The following is a 16,653-nucleotide window of genomic DNA, read 5'->3' on the forward strand; positions in this document are numbered from 1 at the left end:
TCAGAGTAATAGATAAAAATCTTTGAGTTGTGTTATGCAAAAACTTTGTTATTCTGAGAGTTACACCTACTAAACATTTAATCATGGGGCAATGGATTTGGAAACATTCTTGTAACTTCTGAAAAAAATTACTCTTTATTACGTAAATAGTTGTATTTATTTTCAAGGCCTAGTACTAGATTCCACTATTGAGAAACAAACATATTTGGCTAATATTTCATTGGTATGAAGAAAAGTAAGTTGATTTGCTTCATTCTTTTAGAAACCACAAAACTGAAAAATGGAAGAAATGATTATCTATAAACTACAAAAATAGAGAAAAATTTGTTAGTCTTTACCCTTTAATTTTATATGACTACTTACTTAAAGAAATGTCAAGTGTACACTTCCACTCAGAACTATGTCTAGAGGAAAGCTTTTTCAAGTACATAAATATTCCTGCTTAATTTATTCTTACTACCTAGTGTTTATGAACAATAACCTGGAGACAGTACATAATTTTTAGGTCAGATAAATATGTAGGATACATCCAATTTGACATGGCTGGAAGAATACAAGTGTTGACCATTTTTGCACACTCAAATTCCAGTGAAGTGAAAGAAAAATACTAAGATAAAGTCAAATGCATAGCAATGTTGAGAAGGAGAACCAAAATACCAGTAAGATACTGTATAGGGTAGAAAGTCATGGAATCTGAAAAAAAAGATATTAATAATTTCTTATACATAAATGTTAGATATATTAAAAAAATAAGAAACAGGGGCACCTGGGTAGCTCAATCAGTTGAGCTCCTGACTTTAGCTGAGGTGGTGATCTCCAGGTTCATGAGTTCAAGCCCCCATCTGGCTTGCTACTATCAGCATGGAGTCTGCTTGGGATACTCTGTCCCCTCTTTTTTCTGCCCCTCCCTGCTGACACACTCTCTCTCAAAAATAAAATAAACATACAAAAAATCCAAGAAACAAGAAACTTTTCCTACAGAAGGAACATTTGCTTGGGAGACCAGCCAGATAATGCATATATCAAGTGGGTCTTGAAATGTTTCTTCACTTTCAGAGTGACTGACTTCTGTGTAAGTCCTTAGAATAAAGTTAAGTAATTCCACGATTAGAACGGTAAATGGTGAGTTTCATTTGGGGAGGCCAGTGTAGGTTTTAGGTCAGAGAGACAAGTTAGCATTATCAGAGCTGCACGCCATCCTGCTGCTATCAGCCCCCACATGTAATGACGCCTGCCCTGAAGGAAACAAGAGCCAGGCTGCACATCAACGGTAAACTCAGCGATCTCGCACTGCTGCCTGCTTTTTCCACTGCTTTGGTCCAGCAAAGCTAAGGCTTCTTTAAATCTACATTTCTTGGTTTTGTACACAGTTCACACCTGGATTAAAAATAAACACTCCAAGGGGGGTGGGAGGGAGGAGAGGGTGGGTGATGGGTACTGAGGAGGGCACCTTTTGGGATGAGCACTGGGTGTTGTATGGAAACCAATTTGACAATAAATTTCATATATAAATAAAATTAAAAAAAAAAAAGAAAAAAAAAATAAAAAATAAACACTCCAACTACCCAGTGTGGAGTCTTATCTACAAACACAGACATAAATTCAAAGACCATAAAATATATGGGCCATAATAGATATATTTAATGTGATATCACATTTCTGGAAATTAAAAACATAACTATATATATATACATATATATATATATAGGTATATATGTGTGTATATATATATATATGTATATATATATTTCCTGCATCAGATGAAGAATAAAATAGATATAATTAATGATTCACTCTAGTAAGCTACAAGATCGAATGGAGGTTTTATCCTAATACATTAAAAAGTACAAAGGAATCAAAATGGAAAGACTGAATAAAGTTAGATAAATGAAGAACAAATCTAGAGTATTTAGGATTTACTTCACATGTCCCAGAAGGGATAAGTGAAATTAGAGCCTTTACCATATGAGCACTTTAGTGTTCCCACATCACAGCTACTTTTCTGAACTCATCTCCTTCCACTTCATTCTTGCTTATTCCACTCTAGCCACTGCAGCCTTGTTTCTATTCCTTGGACTTGTTTACCATGTTCTCAACTCAAACAAGAATTGGGCCTTTCAATATGTCTGTTCCCCCTATCTGGGACACACTTCCATAAAATAAATATTTGACTCATTCCTTCAGGTCTCTGCTCAAATATCAGTATATCCATAAGGCCTTCCCTGTCTCTCCTTTATAAAATTATTGATAACTAAATGAAGGCAGTATTTCAGAAATTACTAACATTTGTGCATTAATTTTCCAGAAGTAATAAAAAGAACATTAGGAGAAATGGAAGGTAAAACAACATATTAATATATTTTATTCAGGTCATATCTGTTTGTATTCCCAAATTCATTTTGAATTGGAAAACAGAAGCACATACCTGGATCATTGAGTCATATGTTTATTGTGATTTTAAAATGTGGATTTCTTGTAGAAATATTTTATTGTGTTAAGAGGAGGAAATATTAGGGACACACGTTAGTTTTTATATCATTTATCTTCTTTATATTTCATCCTTGAAACATGAGTCAAGATTTTGGAAAAAGTAACTATCTCTAGTCAAGAGTACTAAAAACAATGTGTAAGGAAGACATTTTAACCCCCCAAATTATTTCAAATCCAATTCTTTCATAATAAAATACTCTCTATGGAAATGGACTAATCAGTTGTTGAACCATATTGTCGGATATGCTATTTATTTTCTTTCTTTGCTAAAATAAATATATACATGCATCATATTATAAAGGTTTTGAAAGTACAAAAGTATCTGAAATAAAAATAAAAATTCTTGTCTTCTTATTTCCTCCATTTACACTTCCTACCTAACAGATAACCACTGACAGACATTAACAATGACAAGTTCTAGGAACATGCAAGTTGGAATTTTGATAGCAAGAGCATAGGTTTACAAAGATATTCTGTTATATAAATTACCCATGGAGGCACCAAAAGAATTTTGAGAAAGAATATTGTGATCTTCTATTTCAAGACAGAAAATCAAGCCAATTCAATGCTAATTCTTGCGAGAACATGTATTATCAGAATATAGGCCTTCTTGTTTTTTGCAATAAAGAACTGAAACATAAATGCATTACTTAAAGTAGGGCACTCAGTTCACTTGCAAGAATTTTCTGATTTATACTTTGATGATTCTAAATAAAACATCAATTAACTTTTTAGATACAAAAATGAAATTTTAACATTTATAGCAATCAGTCTCTATTTACAAAATATAACAGTTGGACAAGGTGGACTCTTATGTTCATTTCATGCTAACACTGTAACAGAGGTTAAAGGCAGAAACAGGAAGACACTGCTTCTGCACTTAAACAGCCTATATTTTAGTATAAGAGAGAGGTAATTTTAAATGATTGAGAAATGAAATTAAATGATGTGTAAGGTCCAAATGCAATATAAAACAAGGAAGGGAGGCATGAACATTCCCAGAAGGTGTGCAGTTTTGGGAAAGGCTTCAGAGAGGAAGTTTCCCATGGACTGGATTTGAAAGGTGAACTTACTTACCAGGTTTGTAAGAGAAGAATACAACAGGCAAAGGCACAGAGGTTTAAAATAAGATGGTGCATTTAGGAAATTTAAAGCAATTTGACAGGGGCGCCTGGGTGGCGCAGTCGGTTAAGCGTCCGACTTCAGCCAGGTCACGATCTCACGGTCCGTGGGTTCGAGCCCCGCGTCGGGCTCTGGGCTGATGGCTCAGAGCCTGGAGCCTGTTTCCGATTCTGTGTCTCCCTCTATCTCTGCCCCCCCCCCCCCCGTTCATGCTCTGTCTCTCTCTGTCCCAAAAATAAAAATAAACGTTGAAAAAAAATAAAGCAATTTGACATTGGTAGGCATAAAGTAAAGAAGAGTAAATGGCAGAAGAGGACCCTAGAGAAGTCAGCAGGGAATGAATAATGGATGGGCTTGTATTAGCCAAGTCACTTGGACTCAATCTAAAAGCCATGGATATGAATGAATGGGTTTTAGAATTAGAAGGAGTTTAGAGGTTGTATTATCCAAATGTATCCAAGACTTTCTAAATCATCTATTATCACTGAATGAATATGATCTGTGAGCAATAGTACACAAAATTCCTGAGCATTGATGTTCATCTGTCATTGCTGGAAAGGTTCTCAGAGCAAAATTCATAAAGGAGCCTGGACTATGTATCATCGAATAAGGAAATTCTGAGCTTGGAGGGAAGGTCATTCTTGTTAAAACATATAGGAAATCATCAGCAAAATGTGATTTGGACTGGATTCCCTAATACATTTCACTTGTTTTAAGTGGAAATATTAACTGACTGCATATTTTTGCTTTCAATCAATCACTTAAAAATATTGATTTATCTACCTTAAAGAGTTGAGTGCTGTTGTGGGAGATCTGAAATAAAAAGTATTTCTCTCTTAGTTTAAAAATGTACAAGCTGGTTGGGGATGCAGGGCATAAGTGTTTTAAATATTCAAAAATGCAAGAGATAAATAAATGAAGGCAACATAAGGTAAGTATCAGCTTTATTGCTAACTGAATTTCTTTATTACTAAAGAAATAAGCACCATTCACTTGTGAAGTTCTTGTTATCTTCACTTCTAAGATTTACCGTCAATTTTATCAAATGGATCTGTTATAGATAAATTGAGTCATTAGTCAATTACCAACACTATGTCTGTAATTACAATATTGGATCTAGGATGCTAGATCACCATTCAGCACATGAATGGAATGCCACAAGATGATGAGCAGGGGAGTGTATGTTCCATAAAAATGGATAAAATTGAATACCTCAGTTCAAGTAGTAGAAGTCACTGCAAATATGAGATGACATGGAATAAAATGTCATAGGTAAAGTGATAATTTTTCCATGAGTCAAACCCCTTTCATCAGAGAATCAAAATTGCAGTTTAACATTCAGTGAATTTCCAAGGCAGTCCCAGACCTCTGCTAGCTTTTAAAACGAGTGAAAACAGGGGCGCCTGGGTGGCGCAGTCGGTTAAGCGTCCGACTTCAGCCAGGTCACGATCTCGCGGTCCGTGAGTTCGAGCCCCGCGTCGGGCTCTGGGCTGATGGCTCAGAGCCTGGAGCCTGTTTCTGATTCTGTGTCTCCCTCTCTCTCTGCCCCTCCCCCGTTCATGCTCTGTCTCTCTCTGTCCCAAAAAAATAAATAAACGTTAAAAAAAAATTAAAAAAAAAAAACGAGTGAAAACAGAATAATATTCACCTTATATAATTTGAATGTGTGATGGAGTGTCTTGAATGCATCATGCCCTAAGGTACCATTTGTTACCAAAGGCCTGCCAAAGACCACTAAATTTCAAATTCAATAAATTCAGGACTAAGTTGAAAAACCAGTGAGGCCTAAATTATGAAGACTATTTTGTCAAAAACTAATGATAGATGAGATATTGAATGTCTTGGTAGTCAATAGTTATCAGGGCAATGATGGGATATTGGCATACACACTATTTCACACTTAATTAAATTGATGTGAATGTTTTCTTTTTACTGACTTTATTTTAAATGGTGTAGGAATTAAGCTCCAGATTTATTTTGGTTATTTACAAAATTTCGATGAATGGTATTTTATAGGCAAAAGAATTTCAAAGATGACAGTACAGATTTTAAGGCTATCCTGAAACCATTAAATAAAATTTGATAAAAACACACGTTTATACATATTTGACTGTACTCTCATATAAGCAGTAAAGAAAGAAGCTAAAAGGAAATCAAATTTGTCAATTGCACATTGGTTAACATTTTAAAAATAATTCATAAAGATATATATCCAATATCTAGATTAAATAAAACATAATTGTATCATATTTAAATGAAAATGTATATCAATAAAGTTTTGCCTATAATTTCTAGAGTATAAAATATTAATATGAAAGATGACATTTCTAGAATGGATTACTCAAGATACAGTACATACAATGGTTAAGAGCATGGGCACTAGAGACAGATAGCCTGGGTTCAATTTTCAGTCATGGGCCTTATTAACCCAATGTCTGGGGAAATTAATCCAACTTCCTTGTACCTCAATTTCCTTATCTCAAAACAGATAATAATAGCAGCTACCTCATAGAATTGATGTAAGGATTTAGGTTATTAAATGTAAAGCATATAGTAAATGCTCTGTGTCAACTATTATTACTACTCAACCATAGCAATTTAAAATCAAAGAGAATTGAAAATCAAAAAGATAGCTCTAGTATCTTTTGGAAAAGAAAGCTCAGCTCAGTGTTATTTGTTTCCTTCTTAAAATAAAATGAAACAGTATCTTTGCATGAGTATTTTGATATTATTAATTCCTATCATTAAAGGTGAGGCACATGTATGATTTATCTCTTTAGGAGAAAGTTAATGCTTGTGATAACCACAGATTATCTAGTTTTATCATTCTTAGGCGTGTAGGGAAATTAATTGTAATAACTCACTCTGTATTTGACTATTTTTATAATGTCTGATTATAATAACAAAACAGGGCTTGAAATGATAATTACGTGAATTAGCAAAATCAAATTTGCTTTATATCAATGGTAAGAACTGTAACATAATTATATGTTAAACACATCATGTTGGTTCCTTTGTTAATGTTAAATTTCATTTTTCAGATTGGTGTACATTATTACCCACAAATATCATATGGGCTCTAGTATGTATTTGTCCATGTTGAAACGTTAAGCATTGTGTTTAATCTTGAAGTGTAAAAGTGTAACCCTTTTGGAAAACATTACATATCTAATCTACATCTATATCATCTATCTATATCTATCTATATCTATATCTATAATCTATATCTATATCATCTATATGTATCTACGTCTATAAAATATAATATCTTTTTTTCTTGTTTTCTTTTTTTCTCTTTATTTTTTTCAACACCTTATTGCCCAGTATATATATAACTATCTAAGCTCAGTTCCTCCTTCCACTAACTTTTAGCATCTTCAGAAATGGATAACCCCTCTGTTCGCTGCATATGAAAATAAATCAGAGGAAAAACTCCCAACATGTTTTGTACGTATTTAGATGGGTATTGCTGTTGTTCTGCATTCTATTGTTATTATTTATAGCTTTGTTATGTCTTCTCACAAATAATATATCATATCTTTCTAAAAGCCATGATTAAAAAGATGGACTGAGGATCTCTTTTCTCCTACTTTTTACAGAGATGTTGAGTGGTTTCTAACTTAGTGTAAAATTGTTCTGATTATTTTGTGATTGGTGTTAGTATGAATAATAAAAATAATGGTTGAGAATCTACATTAGAAAGTAGGGGATTTGGTAATATACTTGTGCTTTTGGCTGCAAAATATAAACAGGCTGTTGTACTTTATGAAAACAGCAAATTTTGCACTGCCTCTGTACACATTGGCAAGGCTACATTGAGATAGTCCAGATGTGACAGATGCATGAATTGCACTGAGCTGATCTTTATCCTGGAGGAAATCCCAGAATATTCTGGCCAGAGAAAGGTGAAAGAAAGCACTTAGACTTACATCATGTATAACTTTAGGTCTGGAAGCAATAATGAATAGCTTGCTTTGTTTATTTGTATTTGAGATTTTTAAGACAACGCCCATTGTGAAATGCCACAGGGCATATGTATCATGAAAAATAAACAAAATGCAAAAAAGCTGAAAGTCATTTTTAATTAACATATCAATTAAGAAAAGCTTAACTGAACAGATGTCCCTTGCTTTGTGCCCAGAAGTTCAATGAACTGGATTCTGTCAGGTCAATAGAAAAAAAAAAGTTCAACAGACTACAAGTCTTAGGACTCTTAATAGGAGCACTCTTGTTGATTTTACTCTCTGTGACTGTATGTAGGTATAGATATCCCTCTAAAAATATCAAAGGCCAATGTCATATGGAGGTTCATCAATTATATTTGAATTTCATCACTGAGAAATTACATTTTTATTACATCATTCAATATACATGTATGGAAGTCACTGAAATAAGAATACCTGGGATATATAACCAACACTGAACCCTTCCTAGACTTATATCCTCAATCTATTTTCTACATGAGGAATATTTATGAAATATAGACTGCCTACCTTCCTACATAAAAATCTCAGTGGAATGCTAGTGATGCTAGGAGAAGATCTGGCTATATAAAAATTAAGTCACTTACAAAATATGACACCAAATAACTTCTCAGACCCCTCTGCTATAAATATCCATCATATTCTCTCTTTTGAACCTTGTGTTTTCCTTACTAACTTAATGATTTATGTGGTGCTCAAAGTAAGGATCATCTTACCACTTCCTACTATCTACATCTGGAAAATTCTGTTGATTCTTTAAAGCTTAGATAAAATGTTTCATGTAGAATCATTCCATCTATGCTTCATAATTTCTACCTGCAAAATTAACTATTCCTTTTCCTTGTCTCATTATTTTTGATAAGCATACATTCTAATTCTACTATGATGGCTTGAAGAAGTCACAGATTGGTTGGATTAATGATATGCAAATCTGTGAACAGGCTGCTCAATTTATTGATGCACTCAATGAAGCAAGCTCTTTCTAATTTTTTGCTACAACACCTGTTTGTGTGCACCATGACAGTGAAAATGGCCGTTTCTTTTCTCACAGCCTGTGTTCCACACTAGAACAATGAGAAAGGTCAAAAACATATTGCTAGTGAGTTGTGTCTATTTCTTTAGGTGTGAAGCCATCTGCAGAAAATCCCTCTAAATGCTTAACTGGGTGACATGAACACTCTAGCTGCAACAGAGTTTGAGAAGATAAACATTTTTAAGTTTCAGAATCTAAAGTAGAGAACACTGAAAACATCAGTATGTAAGTGACTCCATAATATCTCTCCAACTGTCATAAAACCAACCAATTTTGCTATTATAGGTATTAATATAATTCAGTTACATTCAACTCTGTGTGTAATTCTGAGTCCCTTAAAGGAAAGGACTAGAACTTTAATAATCTTATTCTTCATGCGAGGAACCATTTTTAGACTATATCTGTAGAACAGATAGCTCCAGGAAGAAGATACTTTTCATAGAACCCCAGGCTTTGAAATAAGACACCAGAGGTCTATAGACCAATTATGTTTAAATCAAAGTGGTCTTCCCATAATCTTCTGCTAACTAGAAAAAAAAATCTTTCTGGAAGAAAATAACATCATTATGAACCTCTATAATTTTGTCAAGCTGCTTTTCAAAGAGGTTTTATCATAATTCATTCCTATCAACTATGTATGAAAGTTCTAATAGTTTTATATCCTATCTAATTCTTAGTATTGTCAATCTTTTTAATTCATTACACATGGAGTGATATTTTATTAGAGTTATATATTATTTTGAAGTCTAATTAGGTGGAGCATTTTTTCATGTGCTTTTTGACTATTTGTGTCATGTTTTGTGAAGTGCGTGTCTACAGTTTGACAATGTTTTAATACTTTGCCTTCGTTTTTTCCTTTGTAAGAGGTGTTTTTATATTCTGTATCCTTTGTCACATATATATTTTACAAATATGTTCTCCTAGTACGGGTTGTACTGTTTTATTAATCATGCCTTTTTATAGTATTTTTATTAAGATATATATGCATACCATAAAATTTATACTTTGAAAATGTACAGTTTAGTGTTTTTTCTTATAATCAGAGAGTTTTACAACCACCACAATTATCTAATTTTAGAAGAGTAGAAATTTTTAACTTTATGGTTCATTTTATCACTTTATTTTTTTATATGACTCATGTTTTCTGTCTCTAACAAATCTTTGTCTAGTCCAAATTGCAAATATTTTTTCCTCATATTTGTACTCTTGACATTTGTTAGTTAAATTATGTCCATGAGGTGGGGTAAGGAATGAGGTTTATATTTTTTCATATCTATATTCAATATTTGCAGCACAATGTATTGAAAAGTTTACTCTTTCTTCATTAAAATATCTTGTCAACTTTATCGACCATATATACATGGGTCTACTCCTATATTGTATGTTCTGTTTTGTTGATTCAGTATATAATTATCATCTGCTCAGTATAGCTGAATAGTATGTCTTGATATCTGGTTAATCTGTTCCAAAATTATGCATATCTATTTTAAATATTTTCACATATTTCTAAATGTTTTGACTCTTCTGTGTACTTTGCATTTTACATATAAATTTTATAATCAAATTTTCAATTTCTAGAGAACAGCATTCTGGAATTTGTATTATAACTGTATTTAAGTATAGATCAAATGGGAATGACTATCATGTCAGCAATTTTGAGTCTTTCAATCCATGAACATGGTATACCTCTACATTTGCTTGTCTTCTTTGGTTTTTTTCAACAATTATTTTTAGTTTTCAGTGTACCTAAATATTTAATGGTTTCAATGGTATTTTCTTTGGTTTACTTTTTACCATTTTTTGAGGTATAACTGAAAAACCATAAATGTGTAAAGTTTGCAAAATGATGACTTGATATGCATACACATTGTGAAATCACTGCTGCAATTAAGTTCATTAAGGTAATTAACACATCAATCATCTTACATAGTTCTGTTTTTATTTTTATTTTTTTGGAGAACAGATACCAAAAGTTTAAATAAGAAATTACTGTACCCAACTTATTATTATAACAAAATAATACCAACTTGGTTTTATTTTAGTAGGACAATATTGACTGAATAAGTGACATCATATTATAAAAGAATAAAGACAAATTTTAATATCCTCATAACCTCTCAATGGATGTAGAACAAACATTTGTTAAAATTAATGGGGCGCCTGGGTGGCGCAGTCGGTTAAGCCTCCGACTTCAGCCAGGTCACGATCTCACGGTCCGGGAGTTCGAGCCCCGCGTCAGGCTCTGGGCTGATGGCTCAGAGCCTGGAACCTGTTTCTGATTCTGTGTCTCCCTCTCTCTCTGCCCCTCCCCCGTTCATGCTCTGTCTCTCTCTGTCCCAAAAATAAATAAACGTTGAAAAAAAAAATTAAATACTAGTTGTTATTAAATACCCTTAGCAAACCAGAACTGCAGATTACCTTGATCTGACAGAGTATATACATGTAAACGTGTAGTAGTAAACATGACAAAACACTGAAGCTATTCTATATAGTGTAATGTGTCAAGAAAATAAATTTTAAAATTTAAGGAGGTTAAAGAAGGTTAAAGAAATCTGTCATTATCCACAGACGGCAGGATAATGTTCAAAAAATTATATATATTTTTTCAACAAAATTATATATATTATATTTTATATTATATTATATTATTATATATGTGTGTGAGCGTGTGTTTTGTTTTAATCCTATTGAGAAAAATGCTGTTTTTGTGTAAGCAGGCAATAGGCCAGGTTAGGTTCAGGCTGTAAATTGCAACACATCTTTTGTGGGCTGTGGCACTGTCAGTTAAGTTTTTAAGGACGTTGAAGTGCTTTTCAGATTTGTCCCCAGTATGTGCCACTCATGGCCAGTGTGGGTGGTGGTCTATCTCTTGCTTAGTACAGTCTTTTTAAATGCTAATTAGGAATACATCTGCATATATGCAGCTCAGGTGTAAACTCAGGATTTTTTTTTTTTTAACAAATTTACAGACTCACTTTCATGAACTCCTTCATCTTATTATTGTTTCCAGTACTTTCCAGTTCCTTGTGGTCCCCTTTCCACTTCCCTGGCCAGAAGGCTGGGAAACTAGTTACTCCATTCTGCCTTGTACTTCTGAGGCTGTACTCACAGGGCTAGCCCGACTTGAAAATAATCAAGGGTAAAATAAATTACAAGCTCACTGTTGGTTTGGTGTTATTTTTAATTATTGTTTTCTTCTCCAATGTAACTGTACTATTTAGTTTTGTAAAATGTTCACTTGTGAACCTTGCAGTGGTTACATGGTTATCGTTATCTATACCTAAGAATTGTTCACTTTTACTATATGCATATTATACCTCATTATAAAAAGCTATGAGGAAATGAGAATAACAAAGTGAAACAAATAATGGTCATATCACATTGTATTTTAATTTTTATGTGCACCTTTTAGAGTTACTATAATTGCTACTTGGTTAACTTGCATTATTGCTCTATCTCCCTTGTGAGGTCAACTTGGCAAATTCTCTACCATCCTTTCTCTTAAACTCTTTCTCTCTTTCCTTATTTAACTCTCTATCTCTCATATGCATATCCTTAGAGTCATTATGCAATTTAATCCTGAATCATGTGAGCTTAAATACAAACCTAAAAATAGCTAAATAATCGTCACAAATTTGAAACAAAATCTGAAAAAATGAAAGACTTCAGATTTTGTTAAACCTTCTAAATATTAATCTTAGAAATTAAGAAATTAAGAAAAATATTAATCTTCCAAGGTAAAGAAGAAAATCCACAGGAGTAAGAAATTCTATTCTTAAGTTGTAAATCATAATTTTAATTTTCCTTAGAATTAATAAAGCCTCTGGTCCTGAACATAAATCCATGGCCATCAGAAGATCATCATATATCAGAAATGATAATCATTGAATTAGGTCAGTGCAGTTAACAATAGCATGTGTCATATATTAAGTTGTCAATTTATGTCTATGGGATGAAAAAACAAATAGATCATATGGTGACTCTCATTTCCTATTACATAGAGTTAAGACAATCATGGTGGACATTTGGGGGTCATTAGCTCCCTGGAGTTGTCAACACATGTTAAGTACTACAACTGTAGTAAACTTTCCTGTTATTTGGTTAAATACTGATTGAATGATCTGCACATGATTTACTTAAGGGTGCAATAGGAATGGCCTGACAACATTAATTACACATCAAATAACAGGCATAAATTGACCAATTTGCATTCACTATCTGTATGGCAATAATATATTGCACCCTATACACATGAGAAATGGCAACAACAAAAGTTTAATTGCAGATGCAAAAGCATGACTCTCTTGTTTCAAAATTAAAACTCCCATTAAAGTATAGAGAACGTCAAATAATCTTCATTATTTTTAAATTATTTATGCAAGAAAAAATAGTTGTTCCATTAAGGGAAATGTTTTAAGAAAACTTGAAAAACTTTTTCAAAAGCAGAAGTAATTATCAAATTCTAGAAATTTCCTTTATATTAATTTTTCTTCTGGAAAACTATGATTACAAACAGAAGGATTTCACACAATGATTATGCATGAAAGTAAGCACATTAAATCAAGAGTAATTTTAAGAGCCCATAACATTTGTTCTAATTAGAAACAGAGCAATTTTCATATTGCAACATAACATTTGCATTTTGCTTCTGAAACTTTATTTCCAAAATTGATTTGGTAGGAATATAAAATAAGGTAGTCACACTAGATCTTTAAAAATTACTGTGTTTATAGTCATTATTTATATTTATGTTACAGAACATTTTAGTCTAAACTAAAATTTAAAAATCATGTATCATATAGTATGGATGACCCATAGCAATCATAATGTTTAGGACTGGAAATGTAATAGAATAAATTGACCATTTCAAATGTCTAATTAAATTAAATGCTACCCTATTGCATCTATTCCGAAGGTATCTAAAGGGATAGATTGGGTTTTATTCATTTAATTAAAACTATTTTCTGAACTATATTAATACTATAATTATTCCCTCTGTCCATTCTGTTTTATTAGACATTAATTCATTAAGCAAATGAATAAAATAAAACTCTCCCTAAGATTCTCTGGTAACAATAGTGGTCATCTTTATATATTGCTTTACAGTCTTATTTGAACCATGAATAAAATAATATGCTAGTAATCAAAAGAATGTCATGCAAAATTAAACCATTCTGATTATATTGATTAAAGGTAAAATGATTTAATTTGGGTGCTTGGCACTAGGTGATAATGATTACTATGAACTCAGCTTATTTTCTTTTCTTGTTAAAAGATGTACCTTAAAATTTTTCTTATGAAAATGTATGCAAAACTACAAAATAAAATAAATCAAGACTGACTGGGAAAATTGGGACAGAGGGAAAATGAGGATAGGAAAAGGAGATGATGTCAGAAGTAAGATGAGTACACTGAAAGCATACCAAATGTTCCTGTACATCTGCTAGAGACAGGACACAAATTTAGCCCAAAGCTTTCTAGTAGTCAACACAAAGAAGGATCAATGATTCATTTAATGGGTCACAGTATCCTTGAAATAAAAACAAAACACTTATTCAGGAAAAGACCTATTACTGGCACTATAACCAAAAAAACATTTCCAATGTGTCTTAATAAAAAGAATATTGGAAATTACATCCATGCCTACATTTTTACAATATAGTATAGTCAGAAGTGCTCTGACATTTCTAGTGATGACATCCTCAAATTAGACCATGGTATGACATAGGACACAAGCAATCTAATTGCCAAAGCAATCTAATTTGGATGGACACAATCATCAGATGATATCCCTTAACCCTGCAATCCACTACAGACTGTCTAAAGCAGTCAGCTTCATATTCTCATTTTGCCCTAGGAGCTGTCCTGTGTGCACACTTGAGTGCTCATGTATACAAATGGGAACATGGGTAGGAGATCCAACACCACTTTCAACACAGAAAGTTTAATAATTTATTATTTTTATATACTGTGGCTTATATGTAGAAAGGCTTGAAATTGGTTTATTGTTTGTTTACTTATAAGGATAGTTTTGAAAGTTCTAGATCTGAGCAAAAGGCTAGCAGAAATATTGTTTAGGAAATTCTCAATCACCAATTCTCAAATGAGTAAGAATAAGTGACAATCACGTCCATGTTATTCTCCCTAACAGCTTTTTGTAATATTACTATTTTATTTTATTTTATTGTCCCATACAAAACCAATTGCTTTAAGAGTTAGTAGAACTAAAAAAGGGTTGTCATCATATTTTGAAAAGTAATAGCACTGATGAGGAATACATGCACCTAACAGATAACTTGGATTGGTGTAAGAGTCAAAGTAGTTTGGTTTTTATTTCAGGACCAAATAACAAAGTTTAAAAATATGTTTTTGGATCAGTGCCAAGTTAAATTTGAAAGGAGTCTGAGTGCAAGCATTTATAAAACTTTTAAAAATGCAGGTGTCTGACATACATTTCAAATATCCTGAATTAGAAATTGCAAAGAGCAAATCAAATATAGTTGTTTTAAAAGTTCCATAGGTGACACTTATGTATGCCAAGTTAACACTCATATATTTGTTTTAAATGCATTAAATAGGGAAAATATTACAAAAACTAAAATAATTTTTCTTCACTTTAAAAATTAAGTCCGTTCAGACTGATCACTGAGACAAATTCAAAAAGAAATTAAAAAAGACACATATACCACATTATTGTAGGATGAAGAAACATTACACCTATAAGCCTCCTCCATTTTGCCATCATACTGCCTTCCCTTTCTTAGAATATCAACCACTCTGGTGAGTGCAGAATGCCAGGAGCACAGACGGGACTCCATGTGTTCTTGTGGCCATGTGTGTCCACTGCTATGCTCCTCATTGCAGTCATGAGCCACTCAGTGAAATATTGCACACGCAATACAAAATTTCAGTCAGGTAAAATGGTAGACACTGGAACAAGCATTATAAATTGAGTTTTCTAGAGAGTATTTATTCTTTTTTTGGTGCAACACATATGTGTTTTTACAGAGATTTTCAGAAAATTTCAGGAAGTAACATAGTCACTGATAGATGAACCAAGGAATAGAGAAGTTCCAAATAAAACAGAACTTCTTAATTTTCCTTCTGCCTTCCCATCTACCACAATTGCTAGAGTAAAATACTGGATTTTATTTTTAAATTAAATCTAATTGTTCTGCTCCATTACAAACCTGATTTGCTTCAAGAGTAACAAAAGAGTGGCTTTTCACAAGCTACAAAGTATCTCCTGAGTATATTTTTCCATTTTAAAAATATCTAGTTTTATTCTTCTTAACATGTCTTACCAAATATGACATTATATACTGAGGATAAATAAATTTATTGGTTTGATCTAATATTGAACTTGATTCATAGTGCTTTAAATGTTTTTCAATATTCTCTCTCTTCCTTTTTGCTCTCTTTTCAACTTGTGTGAGTCAACTCTAGTTTAAAGTAGTGTCTCTCTAGTTTTTCTGTATTTACAATGTTTTCTGTACATTCTGTAAGCAATTACTTATATACCTACCATACTTCTATTGTTCTGCATGAGTCTCATTTATTTATTAAGTCATGGTCACAAAGTATCTTCCTTGAAGTCTAGCCTTTCCACAAAGAATAAAGCAAGAGAAAAGGAGTCTCTATTTCATGCACATGGAAAAACCTTAACATAGAAATGTTTAAAAGATAGAACAGTTAACTGTCTTAAGTAAAGGTATTCCTGTGGCGGAAACCATGTGGTACAAGGGAGACTTTATCTGAACATTTCAGATATTAGGGAATGACAGACAGCTTAGAACCATTCATTGGGGAAAAAATACTGCCAGATAGTTGTTAAAAAAAAGTACTGTGGGCAAGTCCCTCATATGGAAAGCCAGAGAAAAGTGGTAGAGCCTAAATATGGAAATAAAACAAAAAGGAAAGATGTTTTGATCATGTTTTTCAGCAGAAATATATGCAGAACTTCTACTTCTGGGTAAAGTGGATTACCTTGTGGTAGACTATCATTCCATTGAGCACAATTAGAAA

General features: G+C 32.6%; 1 protein-coding gene across 3 annotated transcripts in view; it reads right to left on the reverse strand.

Annotated features, from left to right (window-relative positions):
* The window catches only part of CNBD1 (cyclic nucleotide binding domain containing 1), a 492,838-nt gene that overhangs the window by 17,650 nt on the left and 458,535 nt on the right, over positions 1 to 16,653 (reverse strand). The gene's annotated exons all lie outside the window — the stretch shown is intronic.

Source organism: Puma concolor, chromosome F2, assembly GCF_028749965.1.
Source record: "Puma concolor isolate L17-30 chromosome F2, mPumCon1.1.hap2, whole genome shotgun sequence".
Classification (NCBI taxonomy): Eukaryota; Metazoa; Chordata; class Mammalia; order Carnivora; family Felidae; genus Puma; species Puma concolor.